This window comes from Balaenoptera ricei, chromosome 5 (assembly GCF_028023285.1).
Source record: "Balaenoptera ricei isolate mBalRic1 chromosome 5, mBalRic1.hap2, whole genome shotgun sequence".
Lineage (NCBI taxonomy): Eukaryota > Metazoa > Chordata > Mammalia > Artiodactyla > Balaenopteridae > Balaenoptera > Balaenoptera ricei.
This window is the reverse complement of record NC_082643.1, coordinates 83,287,414-83,307,134: the sequence shown is the minus strand read 5'-3', so window position 1 is coordinate 83,307,134 and position 19,721 is coordinate 83,287,414. Positions and strand designations below refer to the sequence as shown.

General features: G+C 36.0%; 1 pseudogene; it reads right to left on the bottom strand.

Moving 5' to 3' along the window:
• Window positions 1-1,173: 1,173 nt before the first annotated feature.
• On the bottom strand, window positions 1,174-1,547 carry LOC132366554 (small nuclear ribonucleoprotein Sm D3-like; annotated as a pseudogene).
• Between the last annotated feature and the right edge of the window lie 18,174 nt (window positions 1,548-19,721).

The window sequence follows — 19,721 nt, the reverse complement described above, 5'->3', positions numbered from 1 at the left end:
ATATAAATGCAATAACACAATATGTGACCTTTTATGTGTGGCTTTTTTTGAGATTAGCAGAATATTTCTGAGGTTCATGTACATTGTTGCATGCATCAGCACTTCATTCTTTTTTATGCTGAATAATATTCCATTGGATGTATATACCACATGATCTTTATCCATTCATCTGTAGATGAAGATCTGGATTGTTTTCACCTTTTGGCTAAAGCAAATAGTGCCTCCATGAACATTCATGTACAAGTATTTGTTTGACTACCTGTCTTGAATTCTTCTGGTATATAAGCTAAGAGTGGAATTACAGGGTTAGATGGTAATACTGCATTTAATTTTTTTGAGAAACTGCTAAAAATTGTTTCAACAGTGCCAGCGCCATATTGCCCTGGTACATCCCCTCCATCAATGTACAAGAGTTCTAGTCAATTTCTCCCCATCCTTGCTGACACTTGTAATGTTTCATTTCTATTATTATTATTGTTGTTATTATTATTATAGCTACTCTTGTGGATGTGAAGTGGTATCTCCCTGTCATTTTGATTTGCATTTCACTAATGACAAATGATGCTGAGAATCTTTTCATGTTGTTGTTGGCTCTTTGTATATCTTTTTAAAAAAATGTCTATACAAGTCCTCTGCCTATTTTTTCCAGTTTTATAGAGAAACAATTGACATATATTACTGTGTAAGTTTAAGTCATACAGCATGATAGTTTGATTTACATATACTGTGAAAGGAATACCACAATAGGTTCAGCTAACATCCATCTTCTCATATAGATACAACAAAAAGAAAAGAAAGAAAAGAGAAAATATATTTCCCCTGGTGATGAGAAGTCTTAGAAATTACTCTCTTAACAGCTTTCCTATGTATCGTACGTCACTGTTAGCTATAGTTGTCACATTGTTCGTTACATACCTAGTCCTTATGTATCTTATAACTGGAATTTTCACTTTTTGACCAACTTCCTCTTTTTTTTCTCAGAAAAAAAAAAAAAACACCCATATTTATTTAGTTAAACATTTCCCCTGACCTAAAGAGAAAGATGTCAAAAACAAACAAACAAACAAATAAAACACCTAGGACATATACATAAGCATGTAGCCCCACCTCCACCCTGGAACCCAGATAACCTACAAGCAAAAATAAGGGCAAAGTTCCATTCCAGAGATAAAATTATCTTTGCTTCTGGAAGATATTTCCATATCCTCTTCCTCTCTCTTCTTCTCATAGCTGCTTGGGCCTTCAGAATAGCAGTTTTTCCCTGGCCAGCCCCAGAGCCCTGGTTTTTATTTTTCATGTTCCTTAACATGGGTGCGTTTTTCAGCATGTCAGGCAAAATCAGAAGGCAGATTTTGCTGCCATGGATGTACACCTGCTCCAGCTGTGCCACTAGGCTGCCTTTGGACTGTGATGTTGGACATCTACCTATCCATGCTGTGCTTCACCTCAATGAGCTTCCCTTTATACACCTTGCTGGTGTTTGTCTCACCTGTCCTGACGTGGCCCTTGGCCCCATGTAGGGCTTTAAATGGCACAACGATAGACATCTTGGTGGGAAGAGAGTTAGACCTACAGTTTTTTGATTGGCTTATTTGTCTTTTTTTGTTGAGATCGAAGAATTCTTTATATATTTTGGACACTAAACCCTGTTAAAATATTTGATTTGCAAGTATTTTCTGCCAACCTGTAGATTGTCTCTTCCCTCTCTTGGGACAGCTAGAATTCTCATACATTGCTGTTTGGAAGGCAAAGCTGTATAGCCATTTTGAAAGTAGTTTCGCAGAGTCTTTTCCTGTTAAACAATTATTTATTATATAACTCCGCATTTTCACTCTTAGGACATTTTCCAAGAGAAGGGAAAACTTATTTCAACACAAAGACTTTTATGTGAATGCTCATAGAAGCACTATTTATAATTGTTAAGAACTAGAATTAATGCAATGTTCATCAAATAGTGACTGGATAAACAAAATAAGTTGTGCTCTATGTATATTAAATATCAAGGACACATAAATATAATTATCTATATACTATTGACTCACTGTGTTTGACCCACTTAATTTCAAGAAGTATTTATGTGGACTGAGACTGCTCTTGCAATGTAAGTAGGACTTAATTTCAAAATCATATTTTTTTTTTTTTTAAGAAATTCATGTTCTTTTATTTTTATTTTATTTATTTATTTATTTATGACTGTGTTGAGTCTTCGTTTCTGTGCGAGGGCTTTCTCTAGTTGCGGCAAGTGGGGACCACTCTTCATCGCGGTGCGCGGGCCTCTCACCATCGCAGCCTCTCTTGTTGCGGAGCACAGGCTCCAGACGCGCAGGCTCAGTAATTGTGGCTCACGGGCCCAGCCGCTCCGCGGCATGTGGGATCTTCCCAGACCAGGGCTCGAACCCGTGCGCCCTGCATTGGCAGGCAGATTCTCAACCACTGCGCCACCAGGGAAGCCCCAAAATCATATTTTTAAAATTTATATTTCATAAATCATTTTTATTAAATAATAAATGTTCTATTATTCATTATTTGATGCTTTACTTACGTTTTATACTTTTCTGGGAAGTTTAATGACATAGTAAAAATAATTACAGAGAAATGAAGCAAATACAGTATAATTTATTTTATCTTAAGCTTATTCCCTGAAAAAAAAAAAAGTGGTGTGATGCATTTTAAGCATGTCAAAAGCAGACAGACTAGTATCAAAAAATGCCTAAAATCTTAAAAAGAAAATTTTTTGCCATACTGTCATTTATGTAGTTGTGAATTTATTACTTTAACTTTTTGATTTCTGATAATACGTTTCAAAGAAAACATTTTAATGACAAATTATTAGCTACAAAATCAACATTTTCAAACTGTCATTGACAAGAAAATGATAAAGACAATCATAATACTTTTATAAGGGGAAGGGGAAACTCCATTTGTGAGTCAATCAGAAAATTAAATAAGAAAATATTTACGGTAGTGGCTCATTCACCTGCAGTAGTTATATTAGGTTATAGTTCCCTTTATGAAAAATATTTTCCAGGACAAAAATCACTTAAACTTATATTTTAAATGAAACTAATTTAGTAATAATAGCAAATACAATTCCACACACTATTGTATTTGCTTTATATATATTAACTCAATCCATACAACCCTATGTCAAGAGTACTATTATTGTTCCTATTTTAGAGGTAAGAAAATTGAGGTGTAAAAACACAATTTGCAGATACTTATCCAAAGAATACATGATGCAGCTTAGACTCAAATTTAGGGGTCTAATTCAAAGACTTTTTTTTTAAAAAAAAAAAGAATTATGCTGTGCTGCCTCTCTTAAGATTAAAATGTTAACTTTAGTAACAAACAATATAGCTATGCTTCCAGAATTATGTCTGTGAGGAAATTCCACTTGCAGAAGAAACACTTCTTGGGTCGTCACTTGTCTTACAAATGAAGAGGAGGTTGCCAAGGTCATGCCCTCTCTTAAAATATGAGCTTGAACTACTGCAGTGGGAGCCAAGTTTAGTTCAGAAGAGCTCCCCTGAAGTGAGCTGCCAAGAGTAGTACTAGCCTAGGGGTAAAGCCTGGGGCCAGAAGCAAGGTGAAGAATTCTATCTGAGCACATCAACCTGAAGTTAGGGACCACAAGTCAAAGTGACTCAAGAAAAATGAGAAACCTGACAGATTCTATAACTATAAAAAAATTCCATTACTCTAGGAGATGGCTCATAAAAGATATTGCTGCGATTTATGTCAAAGAGTGTTCTGCCTATGTTTTCCTCTAAGAGTTTTATAGTGTCTGGTCTTACATTTAGGTCTTTAACCCATTTGGAGTTTATTTTTGTGTATGGTGTTAGAGAATGTTCTAATTTCATTCTTTTACTCGTAGCTGTCCAGTGTTCCCAGCACCATTTATTTAAGAGACTGTCTTTCATCCATTGTATAGTCTTGTTTCCTTTGTCATAGATTGACCATAGGTGCATGGGCTTATTCCTGGGCTTTCTATCCTGTTCCACTGATCTATATTTCTGTTTCTGTGCCAGTACCATACTGTTTTCATGACTATAGCTTTGTAGTATCAGCCACTATGGAGAACAGTATGGAAGTTCCTTAAAAAACTAAAAATAGAGCTACCATATGATCTGGCAATCCCACTCCTGGGCATATATCCAGAGAAAAACATGGTTCAAAAGGATACATGTACCCCAATGTTCATTGTAGTGCTGCTTACCATAGCCAAGACATGGAAGCAACCTAAATGTCCATCAATGGATGAATGGATAAAGAAGGTGTGGTGCATATATACAATGGAATATTACTCAGTCATTAAAAAGAATGAACTAATGCCATTTGCAGCAACATGGATGGACCTGGAGATTATCATACTAAGTGAAGTAAGTCAGACAAAGACAAATATCATATGATATTGCTTATATGCAGACTCTTAAAAAAAAAATGATACAAATGAACTTATTTAAAAAACAGAAACAGACTCACAGACTTAGAGAATGAACTTACGGTTACCAGGGGGGAAGGATCGGGGGGAGGGATAAATTGAGAGTTTGGGAGTGACATGTGCACACTACTATATAAAAAATAGGTAGCCAACAAGGACCTACTGTATAGCACACAGAACTGTGCTCAATATTCTGTAATAACATAAATAGGAAAAGAATTTGAAAAAGAATAGATACATGTATATGTAAAAAAAATTTTTTTTAAAGATTATAAGAAAAAAAAGTTCCAGTACAAATATAATCTGTGTTTCTAAAAAAGTTCCAGTACAAATATAATCTGTTTCTAAAACAGTAACAATTTAAATATTGGAATTTTAAATAACATTAGTAACAACAGCAGTGAAATTCAAATTATTGAGAATAAATCTGAAAACATACATATAAGACCTCTGTGCAGAAATCTGTAAAACTGCTGAAAACTTTGAACAAGGACTAAATTAATGGAGAAATATCCCATGCTCATTCATAGGAAATATCAGTATCATACAGGTATCTGTTATTTTCAAATTGATCTATAGATTTATTATAATTTCAAACAAAATTTCAATAGGGTTGTATGATAAATGTGACAAGCTGAAACTAATAATGAATGAGGAGGGGCAACTTTTCCAGTATGCAATGTAAGCACAAGGATAGAAAACAAACGACCACTAGAAAAGTGTAGAGAACCCGGAGCCTTACCCCTAGATAAATGAAAATGCTATATATATGACAAAGATGAAATCAAAAACTTGTGGAGGAAAACAGAGTATTAAATAAATGAAACAGAAAGTTATGTTCATAAGTAAGATAAAAAAGAGTGATGCTTATACCTTACAAAACAATGGATCTCAGATAGATTAAATGGGAAAATATATTTTTTTAAATTTTTAACTAAAAGGGAATTAATATTTCAGCACTGAAGGAGGAAAATATTTCTTAAGCAAACTCTCAGAACGACTATTTGTAAAGAAAAAGTTGATACATTTCACAATATAAAAATTTAAAACGTGTCAATTTAAAAATAAACACTGTAACAAAACTAAAAAGACAAGTCTCTTGGTTGAAGGCAATAGGAATATAAAGAGCTGAGGATGGATTAGTATACAGATTAATTTTTTTTAATTAAAAATTTAAAGTAACAAAAATAATGTAATGAGATGTGCAGAAATTTCCCAGAAGTCTAAGTACATATGGACAACTAATACAGAGAAGTATACTGTTTCATAAAAATCAGGAAAAGACAAATTAAGGACAAAATGAGAAAGTACAAATTAAGGACAAAATGAGAAACTACATTTTACTGAACAGTTGGCACAAATATGGGCTGGGATGTGGGTCGTATGGAACTACCTGCTGATGGCAGTGTACGTTGATAAAACAAAGTTGGAAAGCCTTTGGTTTTGTCTTGTAGGACTGAACATTAAAATTCTCTATCTTCTAGCCATTCCTATTAGTATAATCTCTGAAGAAACTTTTGAACTTGGGTACAGGAATGTACAAGGACGTTCATAGCAATTCTATTTGTTTTTTGTTTTTGTTTTTTTTAAGAGGGGGGCTGTCCCTGGAACTCCCTTCTTTTTTTTTTTTTTTCAAATTAATTAATTAATTTATTTATTTATTTTTGGCTGTGTTGGGTCTCCGTTTCCGTGTGAGGGCTTTCTCTAGTTGCGGCAAGCGGGGGCACTCCTCATCGCGGTGCGTGGGCCTCTCACTATCGCGGCCTCTCGTTGCGGACCACAGGCTCCAGACGCGTAGGCTCAGTAATTGTGGCTCACAGGCCCAGTTACTCTGCGGCATGTGGGATCTTCCCAGACCAGGGCTCGAACCCGCGTCCCCTGCACTGGCAGGCAGACTCTCAACCACTGCGCCACCAGGGAAGCCCTCTATTTGTTTTAATTTTTTTTAATGGGCACAAATTGTCTATCTGCATGACAATGGATAGTAAGTTGTGATAAGGTCACCATAGGCTGTAGTAGTGTAAATGAATGAATTAAAACTATACACAGCAACATGGATAAATTTTAAAAATTACAATGTTGGAAGTCTCAGGATGCTACCTGTATGGTGATGTTTTTATAAAATTCAAAAATAAGCAAAACTAAATTGTATGTTTTATAACTTGTATATTTTACATCTATTCTTCACTCTATATTAAATATTACTGTGAAAGGATAAAACAATGCATTTTTACTTACATTTTATTTATTTATTTATTTATTCTTTTCTACTGTCCTTTTTAAAAATTTTATTGGAGTATAGTTGATTTACAATGTTGTGTTAGTTTCAGGTATACAGCAAAGTGATTCAGTTTTACATAAACATATATTCATTCTTTTTTAGATTACTTTCTCATACTGGTTATCAGAGAATATTGAGTGGAGTTCCCTGTGCTATACAGTAAGTCCTTGTTGGTTATCTATCTTATATATAGGGTTATCTATCTTATATATAGTAGTGTGTGTATGTTCGTACACATACTTACATCTTATTTAAAAAGTGAATCCAGAAAGTGTTCGCTCATTTCAAATCTGACCACTCTCCACTGTAACTCTTTTCACCACTGACTCTCCACTTCAGTTGAGCATTTCTACATTATATCCTCTAAAGCTAACCTGATTATTTTTCTTTTATGATAGTAATTAATGTTTATCCTTTTAGACTGAATTAAAACTTTTTTGTAGTTTTAACATGCTTCAGTTAAAAACCATATCTAAATTTTTGTGGCTAAAATATAATAATATACTTTATCAGATTTTAATTTCTAAAACAAATATTTAAGGTAGTTATGTGGATTATTCTAAACTAATTTATGCACATGTAAATAAAAATAAAACTCAACTAGCTTAAAGGGAATAAAAGGAATCTATTGTTTCAGCTCTGAATACCTCTGGATTACCATTTTTAGGTAAGTTTATCCATATGGTGTGTGGGATCTCCATAAACAGATCCAAAATTACATGGTCATTACATCTGTTATTGTGGAAATAAAGATAAAAAAAGACTGCCATGTTCTTTGCAATCTGCATGCTCACGGTTGGAACAGTTTTCCTTGCATTTAGCGGTCTCAGAATTGCGTTTAATTTTTTTTCTTTTTCTGTGGATAGGGCTTGGTTGGTGGGAGCTGTGCATATGTCTAGCCAAGGAGGAGTGAGTGGTGTCCTCATAGGTAATTTCAAGAAATAGATGTCTTTGCTCTATCCTCATGGATACATCAAACGTCATATGAGAGTCTCTGGCCCGAGCAGGACATTGCTGAAACATAACAAGCAATTTCTTTAGAGGTATGGGAACGGAGCAAGATTCTTTGTAGATATGAGTGCATAAGAGTAAGTAAGAACATAAAAAGAGCAGTAGAATGTACTCTTTCAAGGAAAGTGAAATAGAAGAGAAATAACGAGTTAAGTTTAGAGTGGAATGTGGGGTTAAAGACATTGAAAAACAGAGGGGGCACTCCAGAGTTCATTTTGGAAACAAACTGTTTCTTGAGCTATCAAACTGCCAAGTTTTGTGGTTGTATCCAGTGTTTCTTAGTCAGAAAGTAGGAGAGAGAACTGGATACAGAATTCATTTAGGTTTGGATCAGCAAGGTGTGTTTCAAACAACAACAACAAACCCTCAACAAATCAACAAAGCAATGGATTTGAGCATTTTGTCCAGAGAGGTCAAATTTACGGATTTCAGGTTCTTGGGGTTTAGGTACTCCACAAAGAAAGAAAGTAAAAATTGAGATACTGAAAGACAATATGAAATTTAAGAGATGTTATAGTGATTATACAAGATGAGTATTCTAGGATAGACATTTCTTTTCTCATTTAATTACTAGGTCAAGGTAAAAGGGTCATAGGTGAATGGCATGATGCTCAAAGGAGGAAGATGTGATGAGTAATTAATTGCAGAATGGTGGAAAGATAATTAGTTAGTATATGAGGGAGATTCCTCATCTTTGCAGATACCATCCCACCAATGGCAATATTTGTCATCTATATATTGTAACGCTCAACTAATTTTCTTAGCCCAGATTTTTCTCCTGCAGTCCAGGCCTGTGTTTTCCAAAATCTTCTTGGTATTTGGACAGATTACATAGACACCTAAAACTCAACATTTGCAACACTGCATAATATTATATTTTCCCTAAAAATCCCCCTCCATCTTTTATCACAAGCATGGTGATTTGTACCATAGTCCCTCTCCTTGAGCAAATCATATATGTGTGTGACTTCCCTGACTTCTCCATTTTTCTAACTCCTACCTCCCGTTTCCAAAACCTTACAATTTCATATGATTAAAATATTGTAAATCATGTATTGTCTTTTCATCTCCATTGGCATTGCAAATATTTCTTTATCATTATAATTCTGATCTCTATATTATACTATTTCTCACTCTAATTTTTCACTTATCTTTTGTGTGTGTGCATACATGTAGAATACATATTACTACTGAATTATAAACTCTTTTTTAAAAAGTAAGGCGTATTCCTAATGTCTAGGTTGTTGATGATTTTCTGGCATTTATTTACAGTTGACCGAGATTTCCAAAAACAGAGTGGAAATGTTTAGAATGAAAGGAAAACCAGTAAAGAAGCACAAAGATGTGTCAGAATGAGATTACAGATGAGGGGAGAAGATAGGAGACTTGCCAGTTTTTAATTAAGCCATAGTTTAATATGTATACCTGTTTTTGTTTCTTGTTTTGTTTCCTAATAAAGAGTCCATAAGACATTTCTGATGAAGATAGGAATTTTTTAATCCTTACTTAATATTCAAAAAATAAATTTTGTAAATATCAGGGGTTTTCCTTTAAAATCAGTGGAGTGTTGGAGAGATAGGGTTAAGCTAGCTCTGAAGATACTGACCTTTTAAAGGAAACATACAGCTCAAGTGATAAATACCAAGATTTCTAACTTAGGAGGTAAATTCAAATAAAATGATAAGATTTCCGTTTTGAATAACTGGATAGATGGTGGTGCTCGGGCATAGAGGGAGAGGAAAAGGAGAAGGGGCAGGAAGTGGAGGACAAAAATGAGGAGAAGGAGGAAGAGTAGGAGAAGAAAAAAAAGGAGGAGGAGGAGAAGGAACAATTTCCAAATGAAAGCAGGGTTGGGTATTATAAAAGTTGACTTTGAAGCAGAATGTGTAAAGAGTGTACAGTAGAATGATGAAAACACAGGGATTTGTTGGAACAAGTCATTACTAAGGATTTATTTTTGAGAATTACTTGCTTAAAATGATTGTTGACATTAAGAGACTCTGAAAACATATGGAGGAATTTTTATAGGTTTCATCTTTAATTTCCATTTTCAAAAAAAGTACATGATGGCAGCTTTTCAAATACTCTCTGGAAGTATGTAATTCCAGTATACACTCGTTCCTGTAATAATTCTAAACACTGTTAGATATAAATGAAGTAAACAATATACACAAAATTTCATCATTGTAATAGTAAATTATATTTCTTTTATTTATAGATCTTTATTGGAGTGTAATTGCTTCACAATACTGTGTTAGTTTCTGTTATACAAAAAAGTGAATCAACCATATGCATACATATATGCCCATATCCCCTCCTTCATGAGCCTCCCTCCCACCCTCCCTATCCCACCCCTCTAGGTCATCGCAAAGCACCGAGCTGATCTCCCTCTGCTATGCAGCAGCTTCCCATTAGCTATTTTACATTCGGTAGTGTATATATGTCACTGCTACTCTCACTTCGCCCCAGCTTCCCCCCACCCCTCACCATGTCCTCAAGTCCATTCTCTATGTCTACATCTTTATTCCTGCCCTGCCACTAGGTTCATCTGTACCTTTTTTTTTTTTTTTAGATTCCATATATATGCGTTAGCATACGGTATTTGTTTTTCTTTTTCTGACTTACTTCACTCTGTATGACAGATTCTAGGTCCATCCACCTCACTACAAATAACGCAAGTTCGTTTCTTTTTACGGCTGAGTAATATTCCATTGTGTATATGTGCCACATCTTCTTTATCCATTCATTCTGTCAATGGACACTTAGGTTGCTTCCATGTCCTGGCTATTGTAAATAGTGCTGCAATGAACATTGTGGTATATGTCTCTCTCTTTTTTTTTTTTAAAGAAATTTATTTATTTATTTATATTTGGCTGCATTGGGTATTTGTTGCTGCATGTAGGCTTTCTCTAGTTGTGGCGAGTGGGGACTACTCATTGCAGTTCATGGGCTTCTCATTGCTGTGGCTTTTCTTGTTGTGGAGCATGGGCTCTAGTCATGCAGGCTTCAGTAGTTGTGGCTTGCGGGCTCTAGATTGCAGGCTCAGTAGTTGTGGCACATGGGCTTAGTTGCTCCGCAGCATGTGGGATCTTCCCGGACCAGGGCTCAAACCCATGTCCCCTGCACTGGCAGGCAGATTCTTAACCACTGTGCCACCAGGGACGTCCCAGGTCTCTTTTTGAATTATGGTTTTCTCAGGGGATATGCCCAGTAGTGGGATTGCTGGGTCATATGGTAATTCTATTTTTAGTTTTTTAAGGAACCTCCATACTGTTCTCCATAGTGGTTATATCAATTTACATTCCCACCAACAGTGCAAGAGGGTTCCCTTTTCATCACACCCTTTCCAGCATTTATTGTTTCTAGATTTTTGGATAATGGCCATTCTGAATGGTGTGAGGTGATACCTCATTGTAGTTTTGATTTGCATTTTTCTAATAATTAGTGATGTTGAGCATAATTTCACGTGGCTCTTGGGTATCTGTATGTCTTCTTTGGTGAAATGTCTATTTAGGCCTTCTGCCCATTTTTTAATTGGGTTGTTTGGTTTTTTTGATATTGAGCAACATGAGCTGTTTGTATATTTTGGAGATTAATTCTTTGTCCATTGTTTCATTTGTAAATATTTTCTCCCATTCTGAGGATTGCCTTTTTGTCTTGTTTCTTCTTTTGCTGTGCAAAAGCTTTTAAGTTTAATTAGGTTCCATTGTTTATTCTTGTTTTTACTTTCATTACTCTAGGAGGTGGGTCATAAAAGATCTTGCTGTGGTTAATGTCAGAGTGTTTTTCCTATATTTTCTTCTAAGAGTTTTATAGTGTCTGGTCTTATATTTGGGTCTTTAATCCATTTGGAGTTTATTTTTGTGAATGGTGTTAGGTAGTGTTATAATTTCATTCTTTTACATGTAGCTGTCCAGTTTTCCCAGCACCACTTATTGAAGTGACTGTTTTTCCTCCATTATATAGTCTTGCTTTCTCTGTCATAGATTGACCATAGGTGCATGGGTGTACTCCTGGCTTTCTATACTGTTCCATTGATCTATATTTCTGTTTTTGTGCCAGTACCATACTGTCTTGATTACTGAAGCTTTGTAGTATAGTTTGAAGTTGGGGAGCCTGATTCCTCCAGTTTTTCTTTCTCAAGATTGCTTTGGCTATTCAGGGTGTTTTGTGTTTCCATATGAATTGAAAACTTTTTTGTTCTAATTATGTGAAGAATGCAATTGCTAGTTTGATAGGGATTGCATTGAATCTGTAGATTGCTTTGGATAGTATAGTCATTTTCATAATATTGATTCTTCCAATCCAAGAACATGGTATATTTCTCCATTGTTTATGTCATCTTTGATTTCTTTCATCAGTGTTTTATAGTTTTCTGAGTACAAGTCTTTCACCTCCTTAGGTAGGTTTATTCCTAGGTACTTTATTCTTTTTGTTGTGATGGTAAATCGGATTGTTTCCTTAATTTCTCTTTCTGATTTTTCATTGTTAGTGTATAGGAATGCAAGAGATTTCTGTGTATTCATTTTGTATCCTGCAACCTTACCAAATTCATTAATTAGTTCTTGTAGTTTTCTGGTGGCATCTTTAGGATTTTCTATGTAAAGTATCATGTCATCTGCAAACAGTGACAGTTTTACGTCTTTTCCAAATTGTATTCCTTTTATTTCTTTTTCTTCTCAGACTGCTGTGGCTAGGACTTCCAAAACTATGTTGAATAATAGTTGTGAGAGTGAACATCCTTGTCTTATTCCTGATCTTGGTAGAAATGCTTTCAGATTTTCACCATTGAGTAGAGGTTTGCTGTGGGTTTGTCATATATGGCCTTTATTATGTTGACGTATGTTCCCTGTATAACCCATTTTCTGGAGAGTTTTTTATCATAAATGGGTGTTGAATTTTGTCAAAAGCTTTTTCTGTATCTTTTGAGATGATCATATGATTTTTATTCCTTAATTTGTTAATATGGTGTATCACATTGATTGATTTGCGTATACTGACGAATCCTTGCATCCCTGGGATAAATCCTACTTGATCATGGTGTATGACCCTTTTAATATGTTGTTGGATTTTGCTTGCTAGTATTTTGTTCAGGGATATATTCATCGGGGATATTGGTCTATAATTTTCTTTTTTTGTGATAACTTTTTCTGGTTTTGGTATCAGCATGAAGGTGGCTTTGTAGAATGAATTTGGGAGTGTTCCTCCCTCTGCAAATTTTTGGAAGAGTTTGAGAAGGATCAGTATTAGCTCTTCTCTAAATGTTTGGTAGAATTTGCCTGTGAAGCCACCTGGTCCTGGATTTTTGTTTTTTGGGAGATTTTTAATTACAGTTTCAATTTCATTACTTGTGATAGGTCTGTTTATATTTTCTAATTCTTCCTGGTTAGGTTTTGGGAAATTGTACCTTCCCAAGAATTTGTCCATTTCTTCATGGTTGTCCATTTTATTGGCATACAGTTGTTTGTAGTAGTCTCATAAACCTTTGTATTTCTGTGGTGTCAGTTGTGATTTCTTGTTTTCCATTTCTAATTTTATTGATTTGCATCATCTCCCTTTTTTTTTGATGAGTCTGGCTAAGGGTTTATCAATTTTATTTATCTTCTCAAAGAACTAGCTTTCAGTTTTATTGATCTTTGCTATTTTTTTCTTCATTTCTATTTCCTTTATTTCTGCTCTGATCTTTATGATTTCTTTCCTTCTACTGACTTTGGGTTTTCTTTGTTCTTCTTTCTCTACTTTATTTGGGTGTACGGTTAGATTGTTTGAGATTTTTCTTGTTTCTTGAGGTAGGATTTTATTGCTATAAACTTCCCTCTTAGAACTGCTTTTGCTGCATCCCATAGGTTTTGGGTCATCGTGTTTTTGTTGTCATTTGTTTCTATGTATGTTTTTATTTCTTCTTTGATTTCTTCAGTAATCTCTTGGTTATTTAGTAGCACACTGTTTAGCTTCCATGCATTCGTGTTTTTTTCAGTTTTTTTTCTGTAATTGATTTCCATCTCACAGTGTTGTGGTCAGAAAAGATGATTGATATGATTTCAATTTTCTTAAATCTTCCAAGGCTTGATTTGTGACCCAAGATGTGATCTATCCTGGAGAATGTTTGTGTGCACTTGAGAAGAAAGTGTAATCTGCTGTTTTTGGATGGAATGTCCTATAAATATCAATTAAATCTACCTGTCTATTGTGCAATTTAAAGCTTGTGTTTCGTTATTTATTTTCTGTTTGGAGGATCTGTCCATTGGTGTAAATGGGGTGTTATATTCCCCTACTATTATTGTGTTACTGTCGATTTCCCCTTTCATGGTTGTTAGCATGTGCCTTATGTATTGAGGTGCTCCTATGTTGGGTGCATAAACACTTATAATTGTTATATCTTCTTCTTGGTTGATCCCTTGATCATTATGTTGTGTCCTTCCTTGTTTCTTGTAACAGTCTTTATTTTAAAGCCTATTTTGTCTGAAATGAGAATTGCTTCTCCAGCTTTCTTTTGATTTCCATTTGCATGGAATATCTTTTTCCATCCCCTCACTTTCAGTCTGTATGTGTTCCTAGGTCTGAAGTGGGTCTCTTGTAGGCAGCGTATATATGGCTCTTGTTTTTGTATCCATTCAGCCAGTCTGTGTCTTTTGGTTGGGGCATTTAATCCATTTACATGCATGGTTATTATTGATATGTATGTTCCTCTTACCATTTTCTTAATTGTTTTGGGATTGTTTTTGTGGGTGTTTTTCTTCTCTTGTGTTTCCTACCTAGAGAAGTTTCTTTAGCATTTGTTGTAAAGCTGGTTTGGTGGTGCTGAATTCTCTTAGCTTTTGCTTGTCTGAAAAGCTTCTGATTTCTCCATTGAATCTGAATGAGATCTTTGCTGGGTAGAGTAATCTTGGTTGTAGATTTTTCCCTTTCATCACGTTAAGTATAACCTGCCTCTCCCTTCTGGCCTGCAGAGTTTCTGCTGAAAAATCAGCTGATAACCTTATGGGGATTCCTTTGTATGTTATTTTTTGTTTTTCCCTTGCTGCTTTTAATATTTTTCTTTGAATTTAATTTTTGTTAGTTTGATTAATATGTGTCTTGGTGTGTTTCTCCCAGGGTTTATCCTGTATGGGACTCTCTATGCTTCCTGGACTTGGGTGACTATTTCCTTTTCCATGTTAGGGAAGTTTTCCACTATAATCTCTTCAAATATTTTCTCAGACCCTTTCTTTTTCTCTTCTTCTTCTGGGACTCTTATAATTCGAATGTTGGTGCATTTAGTGTTGTCCCAGAGGTCTCTGAGATTGTCTTCAATTCTTTTCATTCTTTTTTCTTTATTCTGTTCCTCAGCAGTTATTTCCACCATTTTGTCTCCAGCTCACTTATTCGTTCTTCTGCCTCAGTTATTCTGTTATTGATTCCTTCTAGTGTATTTTTCATTTCAGTTATTGTGTTGTTCATCTCTTTTTGTCTGTTCTTTATTTCTTCTCGATCTTTGTTAAACATTTCTTGTATTTTCTCAATCAGTACTTCCATTCTATTTCTGAGATTCTGGATCATCTTTACTATCATTACTCTGAATTCTTTTTCACGTAGATTGCTTATTTCCTCTCCATTTATTTGGTCTTGTAGTATTTTACGTTGCTCCTTCATGTGTGACCCATTTTTGCCATCTCATTTTTTTTTTTTTTTTTTTTTTTTGATGAGTGGGATTGTGTTCCTGTCTTACTTATTGTGTTGTTTGGCCTGAGGCTTCTAACACTGGAGTTTGTAGGCTGTTGGGTATAGCTGGGTCTTGGTGCTGAGATGACGCCCTCTGGGAGACCTCACTCTGATGAATATTCCCTGGGGTCTGAGGTTTTCTCTTAGTCCAGTAGTTCGGACTCAGAGCTCCCACTGCAGGAGCTTTGGCCTGAACCCTGGCTCATGAACAAAGATCCCGTACGCCATGCAGGGCGGCCAAAAGAAAAAAAAAAGAGAGAACAATAACAAAGTAAAATATAAAATTAGACTAGGAAACTAACACATATGTTAGAAAGAATGTAAAAATAAAATATAGATGAAAATCAAACAGAAAGTAAAACAGAACCCCAATAGTAAAGAAGAGGAGGAGGAAAAAAAAGGTGGAAACGGCCTTGGCTGTGGAGGACGTGGCCTAATGAGGGGTGGGGTTTGGGTGGCAGGTGGGGCCTATGCTTAGGACCCACAGGGCTGGAAAAGGCCCTGGAGGTGTGTGGGGGGGTGTGGCTTAGGCTCATCGGAACAGAAGGGGCCCAGGCATACCTCTTGCCTCTGGTCTCAGAGGGCAGGGGACCCCATCTGGGAGCTCAGCAGGCTTCCAGGGCCTGAGTGGGCGGGGCCAATGCCCTCCTCTCCTCTCTTGCTCCTCTGGTCCTGGAGGGCCCCTCCCACCTGCCTCTACTGGTCTCCCCCCAGGACCAATGTGGCGCAGAGGGGACCTCTGAGGGCGTAGGACCCGGCCGGAGAGCCAGTCAGACTTTCCCACCTGACTGGGCAGGGGAAATGCTGGGTGCTCTCCCCCCTGATCTAAGCCCCCCCCCAGGTTCCCTCCAGGCGTGGGAACCCCTCCCCCCTCTCAGCCACCCCTCAGGGGCACCAGTCCTGTCTGGCCTCCACTTCTCCTCCTCCCTAAGTCCCCCACATGTTATTCGTTTGCTTGGGTGTTTCTCTTGTCTCCTTGGGCATTGAGGTCCCCCACCAGTGTCTGCCAGGCGCCATAGTTGTGGGGAGAAGGAAACTCCACGTTTTCCCACACCACCACCTTGACTCCGCCCCCTGTAATAGTAAATTATATTTCAAATGTATGCTATGTGTTGGACATATGCCACTTACTCCTTTACATGTTTTACCCTATTTAATCCTCACAAGTCACAACAACCCTTCAATGTACATAGGCACAGAGAAATTATCTAAATAAGTGTCCACTGACATAAAGCTAGGGTGTGGTGGAGTGACAATTTGCACCTGGATAAACTGTCTCTAGGGCTGCTACAGTAACCACATGGACAGTGAAATATCACTTTTGGGCTCCACCTATTCTATATCCAGTTACATTGTTTCCACTGGACTGAATACCATGAATGTAATAGCAAAAGCAATGCTATACCCTATTCTTAGGTACTAAGTATCTGGGAGAAGAATTACCTTGGAGATATAGAACATATTTAATTCAAAGAAATGACAGGAATTCTTGTAGAAGAATATAATTCAACAACTAGTAAAACAAATGATTTCAATTTTTAAGTGCTCTATTAAAATAGCATTGTGTTGTTGACTAAAATCTTAAGGAAGAATAGAATGAATCCTTAAAAACTCTATTAAAAACAATATTTACCAGATCTGGATTAACGTAAACCCAGGGAATGAGTTGTAAAATAATTTCACTAAAACACACACATTGAAATACAGATGTATCTTATTTTTTTTCTACTTAAAATAATCAATAACAGACTCAGGACACTCATATTACTTTCTTGTATTTATTTATTTATTGGCTGCCCTGTGTGGCTTGTGGAATCTTAGTTCCCTGACCAGGGGATGAACCCGGCCCCTCAGCAGTGAAAGTACAGAGTCCTAACTGCTGGACTGCCAGGGAGTTCCCATGCTCATTTTTCTTAAAAGAATGATTGATTAAGTAAGAATATCTCTATAATAGCATCTATCACACTACCTCAAAATTTCTATTTTTAGTTGTAGGGCTGTCCAAACAGTTATAAATGTAACACAACTGATAGACCATGATAAGTCTGTAAATAAGTCTAAATTGGAGAAAAGAGAAAGACACTTTTACGTGAATATAATTTGTTAGCTAATTCAGGCTGGTGAGAGACAACCTCTCCATTGTTTGTAACTGCACATTCTTTATTTGTAATTCTTAGAAGTTACTAGTTTCACAAAAATGTTTGTGAGTTGAATATTTTATAAACATTATTTTTCTCACTAGACTTTCTAGTCTATCATTTATAACAAAGATTATTAAGCTCTGCTAATTTTTCCTCCATTGGTGATAGGCAAAAATAAATACAAGTTCCACTCTTTCCTTAAATCCCATAAAGCATAGTAACACTTCCCTACACACAAAAATAGAAAATGTAATAAAAATCAGTCCTTTTCAAATTTAGAAAATATAATTAAAAGTTAATTTTATTCATAATTTTAACAATAATAATACATCATAAAATCTCTTAGAATAAACCTCAGAAAGAATGTGCAAGACATAATCAAACCAACAGTAAAATTTTACTGAGGGGGCTTCCCTGGTGGCGCAGTGGTTGAGAATCTGCCTGCCAATGCAGGGGACGCGGGTTCGAGCCCTGGTCTGGGAAGATCCCACATGCCGCGGAGCAGCTCGGCCCGTGAGCCACAATTACTGAGCCTGCGCGTCTGGAGCCTGTTCTCGGCAACGAGAGGCCGCGTTAGTGAGAGGTCTGCGCACCGCGATGAAGAGTGGCCCGCGCACGGCGATGAAGAGTGGCCCCCACTTGCCACAACTAGAGAAAGCCCTCGCACAGAAACGAAGACCCAACACAGCCATACATACATACATACATACATACATACATACATACATACATAAAAAGAATGTAAGCAGACAAGAAAAGCATTAAAAAAATAAAAAATAAAAATTAAAAAAAAAAAATTTTACTGAAAGATGTTTAAAAAAAAAGGTCCCCCACATAGGTGAAATTCACCACTTTCCTGTATGGAGTGCCTAACAAATATTAGCTAAATAAATACTGTTTAATACATGGATAAATTAAAATGTATTTCTCTAGAGAAAGAAATTACTGACTTATTCTGATCCATTGCAGCCTCCTATGGCAAAATCTGAACTCCCTTGTGAACAGTTATGTATCAATATATCAAAAAGCAGAACTAGGAACTGGGTAGTCCATGTACTCCAATATATTTAAAAGGAAAGGTTTGCCACAGGGATAGTCCATGATATATTATGGATTAACCATTTCAATTGTTCTATTTCTTATTGGGTGTTTAACCTGGGACAAATTTGACAGAAGCTTTGACAGATTCTAGATACAGATATAGAGCTAGAGATAAACATATAAATGTAGTTATAGATGACAAGTGTAGATACAGAAAGCCAATGTCAATATCTCTATCTACACCTCTCTCTAAATATATTAGACAACTCGTCACATAGATTATTCATGGGGATTAAATTATGCCATGCATAAACTACTCTTTACATTCCCTAGCACATAGTAAAGTCATGATAAATATTATTGTCATTATTGTTATAATCATTTTAAACTATGTCTATGTTTGGCATGTTGCAACATCTGATCTGAAAGCCGTTAATTTTGCCAACATCCGAAGTCCTTGGTTTGAGTCTAGGACCCTCCACACACTGATGTTATGGCACTGGGAAAGGACTTATTTTCCCTAAGTCTCAGTTTACTGATTCTAAATGGGGAAAATATATTTTTACCTCTTAGTAATTGGAAATGTGTTTTATTCTAGAAAGAAGTATAAAAGAGTTAAAGCAGCATCATTAGTTTGTCATCATTACCATTTTTCAGGAGGTAGTCCCAGTGAAAGTCAATTGGAGAAAGACAAGAAACTGGGTTCTACTACAAAGAAGGTGGTGCTCTTTTCTAGTCATCTGATAATCCTAAATCACAACTGGATATTCTCAGTAAAGTGAAGACAGGTTTGGAGTAGTATTTATGGTGAGAATAAATGCATTTTCCCAAGTGTCTTGGAAATCACTCAATTCTTTTTAAAGTTCAAGAAGAAATGTGACCAAATTCTGCATACTCTCTCTGGATCATCTCTAACAATGCCATTCAGTAATGCTTAATCATTTGAGGTCCTATTACAAAAAATTGTATTATAAAATATCTTTCAATATTCTACCATCACAAGAATATGTAAAGTTTGTTTGTAGTTCTCTGTAGTTTTAGTTGTGCAGAAGTGGCTGTGCTTAAGAATAGTTCATGCTAATACTGGTCCCTGATTTTTATTGCC